This window comes from Aethalodelphis obliquidens, unplaced genomic scaffold, assembly GCF_003676395.1.
Source record: "Aethalodelphis obliquidens isolate GAN/ISIS:26980383/991018 unplaced genomic scaffold, ASM367639v1 scaffold2, whole genome shotgun sequence".
Taxonomy (NCBI): Eukaryota; Metazoa; Chordata; class Mammalia; order Artiodactyla; family Delphinidae; genus Aethalodelphis; species Aethalodelphis obliquidens.
Window position 1 is genome coordinate 59,790,041 of NW_020837946.1, and position 24,803 is coordinate 59,814,843.

General features: G+C 45.9%; 1 protein-coding gene across 2 annotated transcripts in view; it reads right to left on the reverse strand.

Moving 5' to 3' along the window:
* The window catches only part of ITGA6 (integrin subunit alpha 6), a 76,478-nt gene that overhangs the window by 40,866 nt on the left and 10,809 nt on the right, over window positions 1-24,803 (reverse strand). The window lies entirely within an intron of this gene.

The following is a 24,803-nucleotide window of genomic DNA, read 5'->3' on the forward strand; positions in this document are numbered from 1 at the left end:
CCTCCCACCTCAGGGTTCTTGCAATCTCCAGTAAGAGGGGCTCCTAAGGCAAACCCACAATCCTGAAAATCTGTTTCCCAGCCAGAGGGATCTTTGGAGACCCACTACCTCTCTGCTGTGTTCTTCTTAATTAATGCCCTTTACTCACCATCAGTTTTACAATCTTTGAGGTCTGGCTGACTGACAAGAGGAGAAGAAACAAAGAGAAAGAACATACACCTGACTGGACAGAGAAACAGAGCTGAAAGGGAAACCAGGCTGTAGTTGGGGAAAAGGGCTGGGAACACGAATGTGAACCAACAACCAGCTCCCAAAACAGAAAAGCCACTCCTGGCCTTCAAGAAACTCACAAATCTCAGATGCCAAAAACAAAAGAACAAAGAAACAAATAAACAACCCCACACACACGACAGTCCTTACCACTTTTGTCTTTGCTGTGATCCCAATAAAGGATTTAAAAAAAAATTTTTTTTTAAACCAATGCAACGCAGTGGGTACAATGCAAAGAAAATGCACTCAGAAAACAGAGACGGGAGCCAGACTCTGCCCAGGGAGAACCAGTGAGGCGGGTCTTACAGAACGATGGCTGGCTTGTGTGGGAACATGCATCCCTTGCGCCATCCTTCCTCCCAGACCCTTGGGTGGAAGCACCATCAGCCTCCACCTCCAATTCGTCCAACATTTAAGGGATGAAACAAAAACACACCAAAGTACGGAACTGCAGGACCAAGCTGGGGTCCTTGGTGCCTGGAACTTCTGTGCAGAGGCAAGGCCAAGGGCTGTCCCACACCTATTCCGCTAATGTCATTCTTGATCCCCGGAGCACTGACAAAGAGCTGAGAAGTGAACTAGGCTACACTGTGAGTGAACAAGCTCAATTATCCAGCAGGGGTGGAGATGGAACCCTGTCTAAGTACTTCAAGGGATAAGCAAAGTGCTAGGGTCAGAAGCACAAAATCACAGGATGTGGGCACTGGAAGTGCCGGAAAATGCATCCAGCCCTCTAACTTCACAGACGAGGAAACAGGGGCTTTGGGGAGGAGGGTAAGTACCCTGTCCCTAAGACCTCACAGCTAGTTGGGAGCCAGGAAAAAAAACTACCTTGGAGTAATGTTTTCTCCATTCCTCTAAATTGCTAGCTCCTAGGAAAATAAAACCCAGGATTTTAAGGTGTTTACAATTTAAATGAAAGGGCAAAACCTACACAAATGAAACTTTGAAACAAGAACTGTTCCATTTACTAAGATTAATTCAGAAAGGGTGAGGGAAGGCGGAGGCGAAGCATTATTGCAGCTGGGTGGGGTGAAGGTCACGAGGAGATTTCCTGTAAAGGTAACGACTCCAACAGGCAAGGCTATAAAGAGCAGAGCAGGCCAGGAGTTCCAAGGTTATTACAGTGTGCCTTCTCTGACCACTTCCTCTCCTCATCCCCGCCCAAGGAGCCTGGCAAGCTACCATAGGCAGGTACTGGGGCTTGTTATTTCCCGTTGACCGTCCTCGCTCATTTGTTCACCTATTCATTCCACAAACATTCAAGAGCCTCCTAGGGTGAGTAAGAATTGTCCCCCTCCCTGCCAAACCCTGGCCCTGTGAGAGCCAGATCCATAATCGGGTCTTTAAACCACAGGGAGGGAGAAGCAATGGGAGACCGGGGCAGAGTGCCACGCCGGTCCAGAGGGCGCTAAACCTGCCCTGGAGCGTGTGTCACCTAGAGATGACAGGAGCTGGAGGTGGCCCAGTGAGGGGCACAGCATGTGCACAAGCTGAGAGGGAAGGGGCCGGAGGAAATGGAAGAGTAGGAATCGGTGATGCAACAAGACGGGATTGGGGATGGGCAGCCTGATCTGCGGAGCTCCGCGTTCCGGTGCAAAAGGACACAGATGCGCACCTGCGCAGCGCCTCAGAGCCCTTGGCTTCCGCTGACCGTTTGTCCCCAGCAGGGGACAGGTGCTTCCGGGTTTCCTGTTGTTGAAAAAGCTGTGGAGATTGTTCCATTTACATGGACAGTCCTTCAGAGCAAGGCGCTCCCTCCAGCCTCTTTTCCCCTGGCTGCGTGGGAGGGCTTCTCCCTCTTCGGTACCTGCAGATTCCACTGCTTCCCAGGCCCTCAAAGGGCGGGCCTCTACCACGCAGGAACCCTTTCACTCCAGTTGGCTGGCTAGTTATAGGGCTGTGGCGACAAAATTTCCCGGATGCTACGAATGCCAAGCTCTTGCAGAAGTTCCCCCGCATTCTTTGGGGTGGCTACTGCATCTGAAAGCTGACCACAGAGAAGGATGGAAGCAGCTGGAAGATTGGGGGGCGGGGGGGAGAGGGGACAACACATAGGAAAAGGGAACTTGACAAAATAAGAGAAATGTACCTCTGGAGAATAATGTTAGCTGCCTTGTGTTCCCAGCACTATCCTTCCTCCCAGGTCCCTGGACAGTTGGCACAATGAGCCCCGCTTCAGAATCTGTCCTAGCTCAGACGGAGGAGGCGGGGTGCTCTGGGGCCTCAGGCCACAGGCAGCCAGAGGGGGAAGACCAGACACCCATCAGTGGGGGGGTGCCCCTGCTCTAGCCGCACCCCATTCCCTGGGACCACACTTACAGGAAGACAGTGATGGGGAGGGCAGGTAGAGCTATAAGTCAGACAAAATCAGTCATAGAAAAGGTGAGGAAGCACCTTGATGGAGGAACACGGTACCCCCAACCAAAGTCAACAACTGGCAGGTGTCTTAATCCTCAAGGGAAAGTCACCGTCTCTTGTTCAGGAAATAAGCAAACTCTGATTTCTGCTTAGAACCAGCCTTAATCACAGGAGGTCACAGCCCATTAGCTGAGGCTATGTCTGGCAAGGATAAAGAACTGAAAATAGAGCTGTAACCAGTCGATGACACCATCCCCGGTGCAACCCATCTACTTCCTCATTAAGTCCTTTAGGACCTGGGCACTGGCCTAAGCCATTCAGAACCCAGCCAGCTCCTGGGATAGCACAGCGAGTGCAGCTCTAGGGGGGACAGTCTGCATCTGGGGGGAAGACTCAGGCCACACCAACATCCAGTTTCTGCTCAGATCCCACTTTTTCGCTTTGAGGCTGGGTTTAATGTGAGCACCAGGAGCTCTGGGCACCGCAGATGGATGCCCACAGCAGCTCCTAGGGCCCGGGGAAGCATCTGCCAGGCTGTTCATTTTCTTTTAAGCAGCTGCTGCTTTTTACTGACCCACCCAGTACCACTGGAGGAATTCAGAACTACAGTCACACCTCACATTCAGAGTGACAGGGACCAAGGAACACGCAGTTATGGCTTTTGAAGGGAAGTGGTGGAAATGAACAGAACAGGGTCTTAGAAACCTATTCCCATATATCAGGTCAAAAGAAAAACTGTAATCAAGGAAGGGCAAGAATCTGGATTTGAACTAAGATCGTTTTAGACACCAAAAGGAACAGGAAAAATTACTTCCCAAATTGCTTTCCACAGGGCAATTGGACAATCACCTCCACTGTTTCAAGCTGTACTGACATAAACACTGCCTTGGGATTCCAACATATTAGAAACTTACCTTTAAAATACAAAACTCAAAATGTGTAAAACCACATCATCTTTAAAGATGAGAAATGAAATTTGAAATAGTAGAATACAATGTAAAAGGCAAATTGCACAAGTGTGGCAGTGACTGAGGACATGATATAAATTCAGGCCTTTGGAGTCCAGATCAAAATTCTTGGCACAAAGATGCAGGACCCTTATCATGCTATTAACCACAAGGTTATTTCAAACTTCAAGCAAGCCATACTCCTATTTCCTATAGTCAAGTTCTCCCCCAAGCAGAGCCAGTATACTTTTGCATAACTACATCAACCAAAAGTTCTAAACACTGGGGTACTTTTAAAACTCTAAGGACAGTAGCAGCTTTGCTTCATTGTTTTTGGCAATAATTCATTTCCTCAAGGATTAAAGATTCTGCCTCTAGCTATGCAACTTTGTCCCAGGAAATGTGAAATATTGCTTCATTAGAACAAGGACACTATTATTGCTTAATTTAAAACAGCCTTCCTAGTTTGTCCAAATTAAACCTTAATTAGAAGATGGCATTAATAATTCAACTGTGTCACCTCTACATTTAATCCATCTTTGAGCTCAGTCTTTAACAGTAATAAATACGGATGGCAAGAAATCAAAAACAACTTACAGTGGAAAGCAACAGATTCTACACTCATCCCAAGTCCCACTCTCTGGGCAGAACTCCTTTTAAATTCTGAATTTACTTCTCTAGAATGCTAGATATTGATATTATGCTAATACATTCATTTCTTGACTTACCAGCTTTAGGCAATTAACTGTTGACACCACAATATGAAAAGGGGAGAGCTTAAACTACTTGCTACTTTCCCTATGTTTAATAACTATATTACTTTAGTTCTTCTATTTGCTATGCTTTAAGTAATATATTTAAATTTCTACTTTCTCTTCATCAATTTCTGACAAAATCTCTCCATTCCCCAGCTGGGGAGATGATGCTATCAGCACTCTGTCTCCCCAACTTTCCTCTTGGTGCCTCCAAGTCCTACCATCCATTGGCTATACTTTTACACTATTACCAGAGCTATTACCATTTACAATTTGTCTTGTAACCACATTTTGGTCACCTGTCCTTTTGTACAACCAGGTAAACATTATTCAGTGCTGAACCAAACAGCATTGAAATTATCCTCTATCTGGGACCAGTATCAGAAGCTCTTGTCCTCCAAGGATACTGTTCCTAGCATCAAGGTCAAACAGACTTGCTTTCCTTCCATTCTATCAATTGTTTGGCGTACGTCAGATTTGGACCATGACTTCAGCTTTTCTTGGCGCTTCTCATTACCATTTTTTCTCGCTTACGTTGTTTGCTTTTATTCCAGCCCCAATTGTTTCTAAGCTCCCAATTGTACCTAGTATGAAATCAGGATCTCTTCTTTGCTCAGATGTCCTCCTCAGAGCCCTTGGACCTCCTAGTACCACACAGACTGACTGTTCTTCTAGGTCTGCTGTACAGAGTCAGGGTCATCTGGGTCTGCTGTACATGGTCATCCTAGCACTTCCCTTTACTGCCCCCTCCTGGATTGGTCTCCTTTGACCTAGGACCTCATGTTTTCCTCTTATTTGGTTTTCTTAAATGTCATCCTAAAGAACAGTACATGATAGGTACACTGAGTCCCTGCATATACAAAAACGTCATTCTGCTCTCACTCTTGACTGATAGTTTGGGTGTAGCATCTAGGTTGGAAAACACTTTCTTCAGAACTGCTCTAATTTATTCCAGCGTCCAGTGCTGCCAATGAAATTTCTGACGTTAAGTCCTATTTTCGTTTCTTTAAAGGTGACTTTTAGGCTCTGCGCGTTAACCCAGGCGTTCTGAACAGCACGACAGTACCTGTGCGTGAGCCTTTTCTCGCTCACTGTGCACTGCGTGGCCTCTTTCAATCTAGAGACTTAGGACATCGACTTCCAGGAAACTCTTAGGGTGCATCGGTCATTTTACTCGTTCCATTTTCTGTTCTTTCTGGAATCTCTGTTAGCTAGTCTGTTAGCTAGTGGGACCTCCTGGATTAATCTTCTCACTTTTTCCTTCCCTCTCTCTGGTTCCAGAGACTTGACTTAATTTTCTAGTATTTCTAATGAAATTTAAGTTTCAGCAATTATATTTATAATCTCCAAAAGCTCTGTGTTTGGACTGCGCCTTTCACATACCAATGCACCTATTCTTATTTTGTGGATTCACATATTCTCAAATTCTCATATTCTAAGCATTTTACCTAGAAGGTTTTTTGGTTTTGTTTTTCCTTTGTTCTCCTTCTGTTCCTGGATTTTCTGTTTCTTCTGATTTTTCCTCTGGTTTACTTCAACCATTCCCTTTCATGCTGCTAGCTCTCATCATATGCCTGATAATCCTTGGTTCTCTTGTTTTGCTGTTGCCTAAAAAGGTCCATTTTTGGCTTGGTCTCACCCCGGATCAGGAATGCTGAAAGGGAGTCCTGGGTGGGGCCTGCTGACAGAGGAATCACTTTAGGCTGAGTGCGTAGGGAGCTGCTGTCAAGACTGAAAACCAGTCTTCAAATGCTAGAGGAGGAAGGCTTAATTCTTGGGCTGCCAGCATTCACACTAGAAGCCCCAGCTTTCCCTAGCTGTTTTTTAAATACTATAACTGCCTTGCTTTACCTCTACATGAATCCACTCTTGAGCTGTCATCATTTAAGCTTTGTAAAACATGCACCTGTCAACATCCCCACCCCTTTCCCCCCAAAAAGAAAGCACTATGGTTTTTTTGTTTTTGCCAGAGTGTTAAATTCCAGCGTCCTATACTCTGTACAGAGAGATGGGGAATGAAGGTGTCATCTGGCATCTGTGGTCCAGCATATAGGCCTTTACTTCCAGATCCACGCCTGATTCCCAGAGCCTGCCTCACCTGACGATTCTCAGGGTGGGCACAAGGCAGACCACCTGTCCCCTTTTTCCCAGTCCCTGCACGATATACCCCTGAGTGTGGCTCCCTGCCTTGTTAAGGCCATAAGCCAGATCCCATCTGCTTTCTGCCTTTTAGCAATAATCTCTCAGCCATCACAGAGCCCTGAGGAGCCTGCAGGGAAACCTGTATATCTAGTCAGCCATCTGGAACCTGTAAGTCAAAATCCAATCATTTCTTGAAGGAATCCAATTTTCACCCCCAGCCTGGATTCCTTGCAGTTTGAAGGTGAATGTCCTTTTCCCAGCTGTTACCACAACATCTCTATCATTACAATCACCCCTCATATACCAGGGATTCCTCATAAAGCTCCGTGAATGGGGGAACAAAAATCCAAAAAAGGGGTTTTTGGCCAATTTGTATATGTAAGCCATTATGAATGTAGATGAAAGAGTCCACTGACATTTGATTATTTATGCAAACATTTTGAATAACATCTTATTAAAAATTTATCTGATAGTTTTATGCTTATTTTACAAAGCAATTGTATTCAAACTCCATATGCTGCTTTGACATTACTTTCTGAAAAGCAATGTCTAACCCAGTTTTCCAGGGCATTTCTAGGACATTTTAAAGTTTATAACCACACCTAAGACTTGCAATTATCGTGTCAAATCCTGAGGAATTATTACTAAATGTGAGCTCAATTTCTTTGCTTCCTTTTTGAAATCATTTTATTTAAAATATTTTAAAACAAATTTAACCTCTATCAGCACCCACAGTTATAACTGATTGAGGTCCCTTTAGGCTAATGTGTTTATAGCGAACAAAATTTTGTTGCTCAAGTAAAGTAATCACGAGGGCAGCTCTCCGAGGAAAATGACTGTATAAGGGCTCAAATATAAGGTGGGATAATTTGGGGATAAAAAATAGATCTTGCCTTATATTTAAAGGTGTATGGACAACAGCTCTAAGGCCTCCAACTTGGAAAGCTCTCTGTGCTGTGAACAGGAATCTTAAGAAAGGCCCCTGGGTCACGCCTTCTCCTCCTCTGGAAGGTCTAGGTCCTTCCACACAAAGGCCACGTTGTGCTGAGTCATTTTTGGTCAGACTGTCCACAAAGTGATTAAAGCTTCCAACACTTCACCGGGCTGACCATAGGTCCAGGTTTCCCCAGGACACTCCTGATTCACTCCTATTGTCCCAGGCCCCCTTTCATTCTCAAAAATGTCCCAGTTGGTAGATAAACTATACAGCCATCCCAGCCTCAGGTATAAAGCTAGCAATGTAACCTGACTGAGGCAACAACTTGAATTTAATAACGCTATCCTTACAGTCCAACTGTGTGCTGGGATACGGCACAGGTTCCCAGGTACCGGGGAGTTACTTCGGCCCGGGAGGCCCTGCAGTCAATTTCCACATGACCAGGCTCGCCGAGGGCAGCCTGTCTGGTCATCGATGCTCCAATGGCCCTCTGAGAGCCCCTCTCCACCGCAGCCAGGCTGACTCTCCAGGTGTCCGCCGGCAGAAGCACTGTCCCTCCTCTGGCTGGAGGGGGAGGTGCCTGCTTTCCGAGGACCAGCGGTCAACGGGGAATGTCCACACCCCACCTACCACCCCCAGCCATCATGAGCAAACCTGGTAACCTGCCAGGTTTTTGCTAAGGATTGCTAAGGAGTTTTGTCCTTTCCTCCCCTTCCTTCTTTACCTGGTGTAGAGAACAGGCATTACAGCTCGCTTGTGCTTTAACCTAAACCCCGCATCTCTGCCTCTGAGTCAAATGGCTTCAGAGGAAGGGCCTGCTTCTCTCTCCTTTGGAACCAGAAAATCTGTCAATCATCAGACTAACTCCCATGTTAGACTTTCCAAAGTACATACGTTATTAAAGTTATGAAACTTAAAAAGACTATTCTTATTTTGATGACTGGTTATTTGAAGATTTAAAAATATACGAGGGAACTCTGCACTCAAGAACTGATATCCAGGGGCTTCCCTGGTGGCGCAGTGGGTAAGAATCCACCTGCCAGTGCAGGGGACACGGGTTTGGGCCCTGGTCCGGGAAGATTCCACATTCCGCGGAGCAACTGAGCCCGTGTGCCACAACTACTGAGCCTGAGCTCTAGAGCCTGTGAGCCACAACTACCGAGCCCACGTGCCACAACTACTGAGCCTGTGCCCTACAGCCTGTGCACCACAACTACTGAAACCCGTGCGCCTAGAGCCCATGCTCCGCAACAAAAGAAGCTACCGCAATGAGAAGCCTGTGCACCGCAACGAAGAATAGCCCCAGCTCGCCGCAACTAGAGAAACCCTGTGCGCAGCAACGAAGACCCAATGCAGGCAAAAAATAAATAAATTTATTAAGAAAACACTGATATCCAGCAGCAGTGAGCTGTGCATTAGCAAATATTATTGTATTTAATGTGTGCTGTTAGTCCTGAAGAATCATTTCCAAACAACCCAAAAACTAAGTATAGATATGTTGGATAAAACTCTAGTTTTCCTATAAGTAGTGGAAACAGACTCGTCTTTTTCAGGGAAAGTCACTGCTATTCACAACCACGTAGCAGTGCCCGGGTGCCTGGCTGAGTGTCTGGACATGAACTCTCTGCCCTCGTCGGCCCTCTGCATAGGTCAGGGCTATGAGGCATCTAGAATGTAGTTCCATGAAGGCACACATCTTGCTGTTTTTAACCTACGAACCTATCCCAAGCTCCTGCAGCTGGTGCCAGCACATGGCGATGCCCAAGTATTCACTGAAGAATGACCACAGCCCAAGCACCTCGAGGTAGGGTGTGTAAGAGCCATTCTCCACTGCCCTGAAAAGCAAAGCAAGTAGCAGAGGTCGTTACTACCAAGTGACTTGGTGGCAACAGCCATCTACGCAATGAGACCTTGAGTTGGGCAGGTGTGTTCGTTTTCTGTGGCTGCTATAACAAGTTACCACCAACTCAGTGGCTTGAAACAGATTTCTTATCTTACAGTTCCTGTGGTTCAGGAGTCTAGAATGGGTCTCACTAGACTGAAAAACCAAGGTGTCGGCAGCTCCTTTCTGAAGGTTAGAGGAGAGTGTTTCCTTGCCCCTGCCAGCTTCTAAAGGTGCCTGCATTCCTTGACTCGCAGCCCCTTCTTCCATCTGAAACAGCAGCTAGGTATGTTCAGACCTCTCTTTTGCCTCCCTCTTCCACATTTATAAGGATCCTGTATGTGATCCTATATGTGACCACACGGGGCCCACCTGGATAATCTAGGACAATCTCGCTAACCTTAAAGTCAGCTGATTAGCAACCTAATCCATCTGCAACTTTAATTCCCCTTTGCCGCTTCACCTAATACATTCACAGGTTTGGGGGGTTAGGACACAGACTCTTTGTAAGCATTATTCTGCCAATTACAGCAGGAAATCTAAACAGTCTCTTTCTTATTGAATTGTACACAGACACCAAGAACTTCGATTTGGAATGATAACCTAAAATGCTTTTGCTGAAGCTAAGTATATGTCAAGAGCACATTCTGGGTTTACCTTCTCCCTCACTTTCGACACTTTGGACTGGGCTGCTTTCAAACCCCTCAACTACCATGCTCTCTCCTGGCTCAGAACGTCTGCACACACTCTTCTCTCCCCCCGGAATCCTCCTACTCTCCCTCTTCAGGCCTCTGCTTAAAACCCTTCATGTACCTTCCAAGCTAGGCCGGGCCCCACCTCTTATAAGTCCTCATCTACCTTCCCTTCCGAGCACGACCTCGGTCAGTAATCATGACATGTGAGAGGAACTGCATACTGGCCACCTCCCTCACCAGAAGGTCAGCTCCATGGGGGCAGGGCCATGTCTGTTCTGTTCACTGCTGTGTCCCTCAGTGTCCAGCTCAGGGCGAGCACTTAACTCAACAGGTTTTTTGGGGTTTTTTTTTGCGGTACGTGGGCCTCTCACTGTTGTGGCCTCTCCCGTTGCGGAGCACAGGCTCCGGATGCACAGGCTCAGCGGCCATAGCTCACAGACCCAGCCGCTCCGTGGCATGTGGGATCTTCCCGGACCGGGGCACGAACCCGTGTCCCCTGCATCGGCAGGCAGACTCTCAACCACTGCGCCACCAGGGAGCCCTCAACAGGTATTTTTAATGAACCAAATTCATCATAGCAATTTACACAGCTAAAAAGTGAAGTTCACTTTTAATGATTTCAACACAGCAGATTTAAACTAAACTGAGAAACCTTCCACTATTTCTACAAGTGGCCCTGTAGAGGAAAACGGGGGACAGCACTGCCTGCTGCACCCCCCCATCCCTTGGCCTATTTCCAACAAGTCAGACTTTCCTTTGAGGGCTCCAGTTGGTCTTCAAAATATGTCGGTATTCTGTTTTGTACGGTGATTTTTAAACCGTATGTAAAAGCTAGATTATACTGTAGCATTGTTTCAGAACAGTTATGCCAACAAATCTGAGTAAATGATGGTGAAATGCTGGCGCCAGTCTGAGAGCGCAACCTTTCAATCATCCCCCTGTTCACTCCTTCATTCCTTCAGCAGATATCTCCCAAGCTCCCTGCTGCAGGAAGCGCTCTGCCCACGCTGTGCCTCCCCGCCTCAGCTGGATCTGTTGGAGCAGTCAGTGGTTCCGACTTCCAGGATTCCTACCAATTAATGCCTTCCCAAGAGACACAAAGGAAACTGGTCTTAGCAACACCTTACACAGACAGCAGTTTGCCTCCGTGGCCCACACTGCATCTGGGAACCACAGGAGGGGCTGGGAGGTTTCAAAGGTAGCTTTAACATCGGTGCTCTTACCCATGACCCAGCTGCAACGACACACACCAAAATGAGCCCATAGGATGGGTTTTGGGAGAAAGCTTTAAAACATCAACTTGTCAAATGAAGCTTGAACTTTGTTTCTGGGTTTAAACATGCAGAACCCATAAACTCTAATGTTTTTGAATGTCTTTACTCAACCCACTTGAATTTTCCACAGGGCTACTTACAGATGAGAAAATACAGGAGAACTGCCCTGTTCCTGTGTGTGGGGTCACCACGTGGCTCTGGTCCTATGACACTGCTACCTCGTTACCACCATCACTTCCCCTCCCTGCCCCACCGAGATTCCAACCGGACCGACCACCTGAATTCATCCTTTCCACCAGGCTCTTCGTTCACGCTTCCACACTGCGCAGATGCTGTCCATTCCCCGCAGAACGTCTGCCCCAACCCCAACTCTTCCCTAGACCTCCACTCAACTCCAGCATCACCTCCATGAGTGAATCCCAGCCCTCTCTGCCTCCTCAGGTGTTGGTTGCCACGTGGACCGTAGCTGAGAATGCCCACCGACCCCCACCAGGCCCTGGTTTCCTGGAGGAGCTCGTGGAGCCCAGCTTGATCTCATCTGAGCCCCTGATTTTAGGGAGACAAGAATAAAGGTTCAAAGAGGACCTGCCCAGGTCCTGTGGTCAGTTACGCAGCCTGCATTTAAGACCTTAATAGTCAAAACAATTAACCACCTGGAAAGAAGAGCTAGAAGATCGAGGGAAACTGGACAAGGAAACCGACTACATTCCACCTCTTTCTGAATCAAATTCTAAAGCCGTATTTCATTCACTGTTTGAGAGGAATCCCCAGAATGTCAAACTCCTCCACAATCTTAGCAGTAAGATTAAGCACCAGGGGCTCCTCTTCACTGTTCGAACCTGACATGATAATCCTAGGAGGGCACCATGCGGAGAGCTTTGAACTGTGGGCTCACGTCCCTATGTAAGAGGAGAGGGACCCAAGAGTCTCTGTGACTTCCCACATCTAGTTTCGTGTTGATCTTCTAGTCCCGTCCAATTAGGAACTAGACTGGGCAGCTGGAGGAAAAGGCAGCAAGGCCTATGATATGAGCCCATCAATGCTTGCCAGATTCATCCTCCCCCTCGCCGGCGGCTCCCCTTCCAATAGATCTTGGAGGCTTTCCTTGTCTCTGGCTATACTCTTGTCCTGGGGCTGGAAACACCTTTATTTAACAGGTGACTCTCAGAACATCTTTTCAGCCCAGACTTCTCCGCTACTCTCCACACTCCGACACCCAGCTGTCTACTAGACGTCGGCCCTTAGCATCTCACATTTAACGTGTTCAACACAGAACTCAGCATTCCCCCAGCCACGCTCCCCACAAGCCTTCCCTCTCTCGGTAAATGTACACTATCCACCCACGCGTCTGTTCAGGCTAGAAACCTAGGAGTCATCCTTGATTCCTCGCCTTCCCTCACCTTCCACATCCGAGGCATCAGTACCTTCTCTCGGCCCTGCCTCCACATTTCACTCTGACCCACTTCTCGGTGGCTCCTTTGCTGTAAGGATGGTCCAAGCCTCCATCTGGTCACATCTGGACAACTGGAATATCCTTCTGACCGTTCCACCTGCTTCCGCTCTTGTCCCGCCCCAGCCCATCTCCGCAGAGCAACCACTGCTCTTTCTACGTCTTAAGTCACATCACAACACCCCTCTGCTTACAGCCCTCACTGGGTTCCCATGGCCAGTGGCATGAAATGCAACCTCCCGCCATGCTGCACAAGGCCCTACGTGAACTGCCCTTTACCTGCCGCTCTAGCCTCACTCACCTCGGGTGTGCACTCCTGCCACACTGGCCTGGCTTCTGGCATTTGAACGCACCAACCTGTTTTCCATTTCAGGGTCTCTGCAGTCACTTCCTTCGGCTGAGACCATTCCTGCCTCAGATCTTTGTGGGATGCGCCCGTCACATCCCTCAACTCACAAGTCACCTCCTCAGAGAGGCCCTCCCTACTCATCCTACCGAGAGCTCTCCCTAAGGCACTGTCTACATAGTCTCCCTATGTAAGGATCTTCACAGCCCTCATCCGCACCTGAAATGACGATGTTCGGCACTTTGGGTCAACTGCCCATCTTCCCTGCGCTAGAATGCTACTGGCTCCAAGGGTGCGGGGGCTCTTCTTTTGCTTCCTGAACACACACCTAGAGCAGTACCTGGCAGGTAGATACTGCTCGTGCATCCCAGGCTCTGCCTTAGCAAAGGAGATTGCTCCCTACTCAGGTGTGCTAATACTCACATTTGTACAGCACTCTATAATTACAGAGTCCTTAACATACACTTTTATTCAGCTATGCCTCAGCAACTGGGAGGTAGGTATCTGCCTCTCAGAGATGAAGAAACCGAGGCTCAGACGCCACCTGGCATGGGTAGGGCTTCCCACGTGCCACACTCTTCCCACTGCAATGGCAGCCACCCCCTGCCGTCTGTCCCCACACTAGCCATCCATCCTAGCTGCCCCTATGCCCCTCGCCTGCCAAGCACACAAAGGCCTTGGTGCCTTGGCTCACGTCATCCTGCCCCCGTTCCACCAAATCCTCCTCAACAGCAACTTCCAAACTCCAGCTCTAGGCTTTATATATCAAGACCCTGTCTCAAGTTTCACCTCTCCAAAGTAAACTTCCCTGGACCAGGATTTCTCCCAACTTCACTTAATTAGACTACAAACGCCTTGAGGGCAGGAATCTGGTCCCTTTTTTTTTTTTTTAAATAACCTCAAGGGGTGTTTGGCCAAGAAAAACCAAAACCCTATTTAACTATACTAACTGGCTGATCCAGTAGGGCAAGCCTGAGCAAAAATTCACAGTGGAACAAATCTGTTCACTTCCTAGCCTTGGGTTTTCACATTTACACAGAAAGGTAAATTTTCTCTATGAACTACAATCTCACTTTCAAAAGACTAGATTTCTAATAAACTTCCAAGAAATCACATGAGAAATACATACCTTAACCTGCAAATCAGGGCAAATAAGCAATTATTATTAATACACCGGAGCTATCATCTCCCATGCTCTTACAATGTATTAGGCACTCTGCTATGAGTTCTTTAAGAAGTAGACACTGTTACTACCACCCATTTTACAAATGTGGATGCAGGTTCAGAGAGGACAAGTAACTTGTCCAATGTCACACAGCTGGTAATTGATGAAATAGGGGTTCTGCCCAACACTCCCTAATCTTGCTCTACATCACTACACCCAAATTCTTCTTTCTGCTTCATTGGAAAACATCACTAAAGTACTTTAATCTATCCACCTTTTTTAAAAAGTATTTATTTTACAGGAGTTATAATTAAGGTCTATAAAGCACTTTAAGATCCACGCCACAGGGGCCCAAAGGATACTTGTGGTCTTTATGTGGATCACAAAACCAGTCATCTTGTCCTGGCCTTCCCAACATTTCTTGAGACTTTTTTCCTGTCTCCTTGGAGAAACATGCTGGAACTAAATTCAATCTCCAGTGACTATGAAACTCCTGTGACATCTGAGCCTGAGGGTTCTGTTTCTTACTTGACTCAGTACATTTTACTACAGGTGTGTCTCTGACTAAGAACAAGGGAGCTCATACAATAAAAGAACACCCAAAGCAGAACATTTTTTTTTTTTGCATTACACGGGCCTCTCACTGCTGTGGCCTCTCCCGTTGAGGAGCACAGGCTCCAGACGCGCAGGCTCAGCGGCCATGGCTCACGGGCCCAGCCGCTCCGCGGCATGTGGGATCTTCCCGGACCGGGGCACGAACCCGTGTCCCCTGCATCGGCAGGCGGACTCTCAACCACTGCGCCACCAGGGAAGCCCCAGAACATGTTTTTATTATCCACAACATGCAACTCCTCTTCCAGCTCAGAATCTCAACCATCAACTGGGAGGAAAAATGTGAAATCATGGCATCAATTTCAACTATTTAACTGGAATGCCAACAAGGGCGGTCAGATCAGCAACATGGAGAAGCGGGTGGGGAAGGAATTCTGGTTCCAGCCCTGGCATCAATTTTTGGAATGACCTTGGTTCAACACTTGCTTCTAACCTCCCAACAATAGAGATTTAAATAATCTCAAGGAAAAAGAATATAGTTAGCACCCAACAAGATAAAATCACGATACTGGCCTAGATTCAGAATGGCCAAGAATTCCACTTCAATTCAACAAAAAATGATAAAGTATAAATATATAACCAGGGACTTCCCTGGCAGTCCAGTGATTAAGACTCTGTGCTTCCAGTGCAGGGGAGGCAGGTTTGATTCCTGGTCGAGGAATTAAGGTCCCACATGCCGCGCAGCCCAAAAAAATTAATTAATTAATTAATTAAATATATAACTAGCTCATTTAAAAAAATAAAATCATGAGCTGAAAAGAGCTTTTCAGCTGACCAAGCAACTGATTACCAGTAAGACATCACTCAAGGAGTTATAATAAAAATACTTTTATCCCATAATTCAAAAAGACTCATGCACCCCAATGGTCACTGCAGTACTATTTACAATAGCCAGGTCATGGAAGCAACCTAAATGCCCATCAACAGACACATGGATAAAGAAGATGTAGTACATATATACAATGGAATAGTACTCAGCCATAAAAAGGAACGAAACTGGGTCATTTGTAGAGACATGGATGGATCTAGAGACTGTCATACAGAGTGAAGTAAGCCAGAAAGAGAAAAACAAATATCGTATATTAACGCATGTCTGTGGAACCTAGAAAAATGGTACTGATGAACTGGTTTGCAGGGCAGAAATAGAAACACAGATGTAGAGAACAAATGTATGGACACCAAGGGGGGAAAGCGGGGTGGGGGTGGGGGTGTGATGAATTGGGAGATTGGGATTGACGTGCATACACTAATGTGTATAAAATGGATAACTAATAAGAACCTGCTGTATAAAAAATAAATAAAATTCAAAAACCAAAATGCTTTTATCTACTGCAGTAAGAAAGGGAAGAATGAAAATCTCCAAGCAACCCTGTTCTTTCAGTTTTACAAAGCGGCTGCTTGTCCAATGTGGCACTGGATCGCTTCCTGTGCTTCTGAATTATCAGATACCTGACTTTCCAGTTGCCAAATCAAATCACATTTGTCCTTCTAGTGAGCTGTCCTTTTAAGAAACCTGTCTGAACTGGACTGTGAGCCTACCCTCCCATCCTTGACCTTCACACAGTGCTTGGTACACAGGCATTTAGCAAATTTCTGGTAAATAACATTTTATAATTATCATTGCATTTCATAATTTTAAATTCAAGTATGTTGTTACCATATGGTTTTTCTATGCCAAGTGGACTGAGCATATCGTCAGTGCTAACTCAAAAAAAAAAAGACTCATTTCTTAAAGGCTGTTATCAAATAAGCTCATTTGCAAAGGAAAAAATAACTTTTCAATTTCCATCATGTTTCAATCAAATACTTTTAAAAAAAGCCAAGAGAAAAGGTATATCTAAAAAGCACATACCTGGTAGGTCACTGTATCCATTTGACTATTCCAACAGCTTAGGAAATCCAGATTTTTCAATGTTTTGAAAAGGAAATTAGTATGATCACATAGTTTATTTTCTAAATGAGATAACTGAAGCAACGGGCTTAGTAGCTGGGCTAGAGACTGCTGGCTGGCACCCAGTGCCGGTTTCCCCCTTTTTCCATAGTAAAAGAACTTTTAGCTGGGCATAGGGCCATAGAAAGCCCGCGCACAGCAACGAAGACCCAATGCAGCCAAATTAATTAATGAATTTTAAAAAAATATTGAGCAATCAATATGACTTGGAAACCAATTAATCAGCACAGATGGTGGTGTAGTATTGGAGCTACAGCCCAGAGCGCCCTGTTGTATTAGGACATTTCCCCATTAGTTGCTGGATTGTGGCAAAATATGGGAGCGGGGGGGTGTCCTATAGGAAGAGTGGCCAGGGCAGTGTCGAAGGACACTCGGGAGACGGGGGAAAGCTCTTACCAACCAGAAGTATTTTGAAAGTTTAACAACTAGCACTACTTTACTGGTATACACTGGCTAAGCATCCGTCCTACTTGGGCCTGTCATTATTGGGATAATACGGTACATGCTTATCACAGCTACCACCTCCAGCTAGTCCACGCCTTCTTACCTGCCTGATAACATACTGGTAAGTCAAAACCGTAGTCAGAAATGTGAGGGAGTTCCACGAAGACCTGGTGGGTTCAAGTCCTGGCTGGACCACCTATTAGCTGGGTGTCATCTGTATGACTATCTGTGAAATGCTCCTATCTAAGTTTTCTCATAGGGTGTTGCAAGGATCAAATGAAACGTCCAATAACCCTGTTAACTCCAATGCAGGGATGAAGCACTACATGTGCTCTTATCAGTATCTGGTGAACACACATTCCAACAAGCCATTCTAATTTTAACAAGTACATTTTAACAAGCATAGGTCCAGGTGGGGCACAAATGCTGAAGCCATGAGGAATCCCAACAGCTTGGGCTTAACACGGTCAACTCTAGCTGTTGAAAAGATTCCAGCAACTCTGCCAGCTGAGGAGCCTATAATAATATCAGATGGTAGGATATAGTTTGTGATAGAAAGTCATGAAGAGCAGCCAGACACACCTCCGGAATCAGCCGTGATCATTAAAACAATGCTGGGCACGCCACTGCACCAGGAAGTGATCCTCTACCTAAGGTGAAAGGAGGAAGGTATAAAATTCTTCACTGCAGCACTGCTTTTAACGGCAAAAGATTCGAAAATACCTGAATATCCAGATTGGTTCAGTGAATCATGGTTCATGCTTAAAAATGAACACTATGCAAACATTAATAATACTAAAGAAGCTCTTTATTTACATCAAACAAGCTCTAAAATATGCCGAGAGAAAAAAAAAAAAGCAAGGTTCAGAAGAATACACGTGGCATGCTATCATGTGTAAAAAAAAAAAAAAATGTAAATCCTTTCACAGCTGTCTGCAAATTTATAAGCAAATATAAACATATACAACCAACTAGTAAAACAAGTGCTGTCTCCAGGAAGAATAGGATGACTAGAGACCAGAAGTGCAAGGGCAATCTTTTTTCAGTTTTTATATTCGTACCATGTGAGTATATTACCTATTCAAAGGTAAATTTAAAATGTAATTTTAAAAATAATGTTGGTTGATGGACACTGGCTTATTAAAAGCCTTGCAAAGAAAATGACAGAGATAGATGGTCATGGAGGTTAAAAATCAGTGCCCAAATTCCACTCCTGGGCATATACCCTGAGAAAACCATAATTCAAAAAGTCATGTACCACAATGTTCATTGCAGCTCTATTTACATTAGCCAGGACATGGAAGCAACCTCAGTGTCCACTGACAGATGAATAAAGAAGATGTGGCACATATATACAATGGAATATTACTAAGTCATAAAAAAGGAACGAAACTGAGTTATTTATAGTGAGGTGGACGGACCTAGAGTCTGTCATACAGAATGAAGTAAGTCAGAAAGAGAAAAACAAATACCATATGCTAACACATATATATGGTATCTTAAAAAAAAATGGTTCTGATGAATCTAGGGAGCAGGACGGGAATAAAGATGGAGATGTAAAGAATGGACTTGAGGACATGGGGAGGGGGAAGAGTAAGCTGGGATGAAGTGAGAGAGTGGCATGGACATATATACACTACCAAATGTTAAATAGATAGCTAGTGGGAAGCAGCTGCATAGCACAAGGAGATCAGCTCGGTGCTTTGTGACCATCTACAGGGGTGGGATAGGGAGGGTGGGAGGGAGACACAGAGGGAGGAGATATGGGGATATATGTATATGTATAGCTGATTCCCTTTGTAATAAAGCAGAAACTAACACACCATTGTAAAGCAATTATACTCCAATAAAGATGTTAAAAAAAAAAATCAGTGCCCAGAAATCATGAAAAGGCAAACCTCATAACTGCATAGGACAAGCTCACACGTGCTTTCTGTAGGCAGCTGCAGGCAGGCAAGAGTTAGAGACTGAGTTTCACAGCCCATTCCAGACGTGTGACAACACACCATAAAGAGGCACATAAACCCGTACCTACTGTGTACCAGGCACTGTGCTGGCCGGCCATCTGGGCGTTACAATCGAGTGCAAATGTATTGTAATGGACAGAGGCTGTGAGACATACTGAGGAGGGACACATAGTTTTTCAAGGCTGGAGCCCGCTGTGTCCCCCTTTGCCTGGCAAACTAATAAAGCTACTCCTTTCTACTCTTCCAAAAAAAAATTTTTATACACACACACACACACACACACACACACACACAGTGAGGAGAGGAAATCCAACCAGCTGAGAGGGTGGACAAGCTTCCACCACAGTCAAGTGAGGTGCAGAATAAAATGCAATGACATCAGAAAGAGGAACCGTCACCTGGCTATAAAAGTCCAGGAAACTGACAGCATTCAGGGGAACATCTCAGCTATGGAGAAACAACACAAAATGCTCACCCCTCACCTCTTCCTTTAGAAGGGAATGAATGTGCCCAGTTCAGGAGCATCTCGATATGCAGGGTTTAAGTGCGGTAAGTACCTTTGACAAATAGCTGCAGGGTTCAATAAATGCCTTTGCCTTAGATGCTGTGGACACTGTCCCGACCCGACCCAGCCCGCAGCAGCCACCTGCCACAGGGAAGAGCGGGAGTGAGTCACTGCCTGAGGCAGTACCTCACCTTACATCTAATCTAAAGCATGAATGAGAGGTGTGGAGGGAGCCTGGGTGGCTTGTTCAGAAACAGAGGGGGTAGGGATTCCCCATGGGGAACACACAACCGCTTCTGCGTGCTCAACCGCAATCCCAGGCCCGGTTCCTCATGGAGAAACGGTTATCTCAGAAACTCAGGATGGCAACTCTTTTTTTTTTTTTAATTTATGTAATTAATTTATTTTTTGACTGCATTGGGTCTTCGTTGCTGCGCACGGGCTTTCTCTAGTTGCGGTGAGCGGGGACTACTCTTCGTTGAGGTGCGCGGGCTTCTCATTGTGGTGGCTTCTCTTGTAGAGGACAGGGTTCTAGGCGTGCGGGCTTCAGCAGCTGTGGTTCGCGGGCTCTAGAACACAGGTTCAGTAGTTGTGGTGCATGGGCTTAGTTGCTCCGCAGCATGTGGTAATCTCCCCGGGCCAGGGCTCGAACCCGTGTCCCCTGCATTGGCAGGTGGATTCTTAACCACTGTGCCACCAGGGAAGCCCAGCAACTCTTTTTGATGAGTACAGATTTTCAAAGAAACTTGGTGGAACTTGAACAGATCTGCTTAAGCTTCCGGTGACATTTTATAAAAACAGACACATTGGCTAGATTGATCCCTGCAAGGGTGGGCAGTGGAGGTCGAAGACAGGGAGGGGCTCAAGTGTGGAGAGACCTCTGGACACTAGGGGGAGGAAGGATGGAGGGGCAGCTCTGCCAGTAGCTGGCTGCATGACCGACAACAAATCCTAGGCCTCCAGTTCTTTACCTATAACATGAGAGAGATGGACTACCTTTCTAGATCATTCCCTGGGTTCCTTCCTAACTTCTGCAGGGGGTAAGTAGTTTTGGTAGTAAAGCAATCCACAAAAGCAGTATTGGGTAATATGACTACTCTTTGTGCATGTGTGGGGGTCAGATTTCTTTTAAAGCACGTTTCTGTTTTATTTGTGAAGAATGACGCACGTCAGCCTCCACGTTAAAGCAAACACAGATAAATCAGTCCCAACCTCTTGCCTTCAGAGGGCCCACAATTCAGAACCACCAGTAAGCTTTATTTTGACAGCTCCCAAATAGCTTACTAGAAATTTCATAATGAAAACATCGATAAGAAGAAAGCCTATTAAACTCAACAGATTCTGGGCAATACAGAAATTAGTCATTAGAAATCCAAAGAGACAAGGAACAGAGGAAAAAGATAATCGAATACCTGGGAGCATCTTTAACAGGGCTCTAAAGAAAGCAGGGGGTGGGTGGGTAGGGAGGGTGGTATGAACAAAGTATTTGCAAGACAAGCTAAAGCCAGCCTTGCCACCAGGGACAGCTGTCAGTCTAATCTGATGTTCCCGAACACACGCTTCCTCCTGAACATCAACCCATGAATGTGCCACTGTCACATCAAACCTCAGCTGCACCTGCACTCAGTGTGCCACTGAAATCGGTTTCATTTCAAAGCTACTAAGAGGTAGGTAGGAAGAGTAGCAAGATAAAAGAAACAAACGGCCAGTTTTTTTGAATCTGTTGCCATTTCCTCATAACTTAGCAAAAAACTTAAAACAACTTACTTCGGTTTTTCAAAGAATATGCAGTGAGGAGCCCTAGGGTTCCACAAACGGAGCCAGGGGCACGGCTGCTGAAATCAACCAGGAGCCGTCCTTTACGAGATTGGAAAGACATACTAAGCTAGGAGACGGAATTTTTTGTTTTTTAACATCTTTATTGGAGTATAATTGCTTTACAATGGTGTGTTAGTTTCTGCTGTATAACAAAGTGCATCAGTTATATGTATACATATATCCCCATATCCCCTCCCTCTTGCATCTCCCTATCCCATCCCTCTAGGGGGACACAAAGCACAGAGCTGATTGAGGAGATGGAATTTTTAACATCATAAATTTATTAAAATGTTAATTCCATTGCCACTAATCTTCTGTTAGAATATCATATCAGATGATATGATTTAGCACAATTCTATGTTTAGGTATTTAAGTTTGGTTTACCAATATTTTATGCCCTCATAATAGGGCCATCCTGAAGGGTAAGTTGTGACAAAGTGAGAGAGTGGCATGGACATATATACACTACCAAATGTAAAACAGATAGCTAGTGGGAAGCAGCCGCATAGCACAGGGAGATCAGCTCGGTGCTTTGTGTCCACCTAGAGGGGTGGGATAGGGAGGGTGGGAGGGAGACTCAAGAGGGAAGAGATATGGGAACATATGTATATGTATAACTGATTCACTTTGTTATAAAGCAGAAACTAACACACCATTGTAAAGCAATTATACTCCAATAAAGATGTAAAAAATAAATAAATAAAATAATAGGGCCATCCTGATTACGGGGCACTCCAGAAGAAGTTTAAGGAGTACAGGGGTGTTCACAACCATGTGGGTGTTTAACACTACTGAATTGTATACTTTAAAATGGTTAAGATGATAAATCTTATGTGTATTTCACCAGTTTTTTTTTTTAAAGTAGTAGTACTAATATCAGGGCATAAAGGATCATTCTAAAGAAATGGTCATCCCACTTCCTATTTTCTACAAGACTTCAGTGTATTTGGGAAATTAACTCAAAGGGCTTAACAAATGCCTTTTGGGTACTCATTTCTGTCTATCAGATTGGAACCAAAAGTGGACAAGCCATTGGCCTTGCTCTTAAGAAGCTCACAAACCGGCAGGAATAATGTCCAGCAGGGAGACATTTAGAGAGTGCCTTCCATATGCAGGGGATTTGGCCAGGCCAAGAGGGCAAACAGGTGCGTGTCTTACGTGCAAGCACCTATACATACATCAGCAGAGGCTAACTAACGCTGACCTGGAGAATTCTGAGACTCAGCTGGAAGAAGTGCTACGGTCATCTGGAGTGCCCCCAGTTGGCAGGGGGGAAAGGGCAACAGTGGCTGTGTATTTGCTATCGCTATACCAGGCCATTATGGGGGAAAGACATTTAAAAATGTGAGATACTGTTCTATTAAGAGCAAGACCACAGGGTACAGGTTCAATTACAGGAATCGCCTACCAAGATGTAGATGTGTATGGCATAGCTCCTGGTGGACTGGGCATCGGGCAGCTGGGTTCCAGGGCTCACGCCGCTGCTACCTAGCTGTCGCTCGACGTTCCTGGGTGTCAGTCACCCCTCTGCAGAGAAAGGGTTGTGCCGGTCAGCGGTTCAACCATTTTCCCAGAAGCCCTGACTGACAGGGGAGATGAACAAGTATGGGGGCATAGCCCAAGATGACCGCCAAAAGCTTGAACTGTCTTTAAAGCCTTGGGTTTTATATTAAAAACTTACTCATATTTCATTCTGCACTATACTGAGATCACTTTGTTTTTTAATAACTCACCACCATGCCACCTCCGAAAGACATTTCCTAATGAATCTGTGGTACACCCCAGGGTGAGGGTGGTAAGGTCCTGAAGAGCCACACTTGCGTAACTGCAGAGATATTCTATATCCTTTTGGATTCAGATGTACCTCAAGCTACCTCTTTAGCCAATAACACTTATCTTGAAAGAAGAGACTGAAAACTGCCAGTATCTTAGGAGCCACAGTGCCATTTAGTCTCGTTTTCTACCTCCCTGACAACTCAACAAGTCCATACGTCATTTTTGTTCAACGCACGCAGCGAAATGCTGCATACGTTGACCGTGATCGCCAAGACAATCGGGCCAGGGAACAGGAAGCCGGGCCTCGGCACCCCTGCGTGTTGCCCACTCACTCTCACCCAGCATGGTACCCACCCACCTGCCAATGCCCCACCCCCACCATGTCCACCCAGCCTGCAGGACACACGGATGCTGTGCTGTCTGAGACAAAACCAGATTCTGGAGCTGCAGATACTCCTACATGGGAAACGTCCACCCAACACATAAGAATTTAACAAAATAAGAAGCTGTGCTTCTCTGTAGCTCAAATATGGCATAAGAAACTGGAAATCCTTAAAGGGTTTTGCCTTGTTTCCATCTTCTCTTCCTTCCTCCAAGTCCCGTGTTTCCCCTTCCTCTCTTCAAGGCAATGTGATAGTTCCCATCTAGCTGTGAACCTCCCCCCGGACTCTGGGGGCAACTTCACCTTTGATCTGACCCCCAAAGGGTAACCTCTGCTGTCTGCCAGACAGTAAAGATAAGATAGCTACAAAACTCTCCCACGTGAGGGGATTATAGTACGATTTTACTCTAAGGCAGCCGCAACAGGAAAGGCTAGTGTTACTGGACGTGATGGGCATGATGCTAAGGGCTTCACACTCACTACATTCCATCTTCACAACTCTACGGGGTAGTTATCATTAGTGCCTCCATTTTACTGATAAGCACAAGCAACTCGCCCAAGGTCAGGTCCACAGAATGGGAAGCAGCTGGGATTCAAACCCCACACTCCTTTGCCTCTAGAATGGAGTTCTTACTCCTACAAGGCAAACTTCTATGCAGGTATTGAGTAAATTAGGGTTAATGATCTACTACTATTCACTGAGAAATTAAAAGCAACCAGAAAAACCTCACAGTCTCCCACCAAGATCACTACCCACCGACCTGCATCTGGGCCCCTTTATTCTGTGGTGTGATGAGCTACCTGTGCTCCAGTAACTAGGCTAACTTCTCCACTGGTGTATCCCTCTCACCTACTCACAGACATCACACCAGCCATTCTCCCCACTCCTGCCTTCGCTTTTCCCTTTCTACTGAATTATCCTCATCAGTAGACTAGCTCACTGTCACTTCCTCCCCTCTTAAAAAAAAATAAGGTTCCCTCTTCACCCCAGTTTCCCCTCCAGCTCTTGCTCTGCTCCCCTCTTCAGCTGAGTCCCTATTCTTCGCCTCCAATTCCTCTTCTAGTCTCTCACCAACCCAGTCCAACCAGGCATTGCTTCCACTCCACTCCACAAGGCTTCTGAT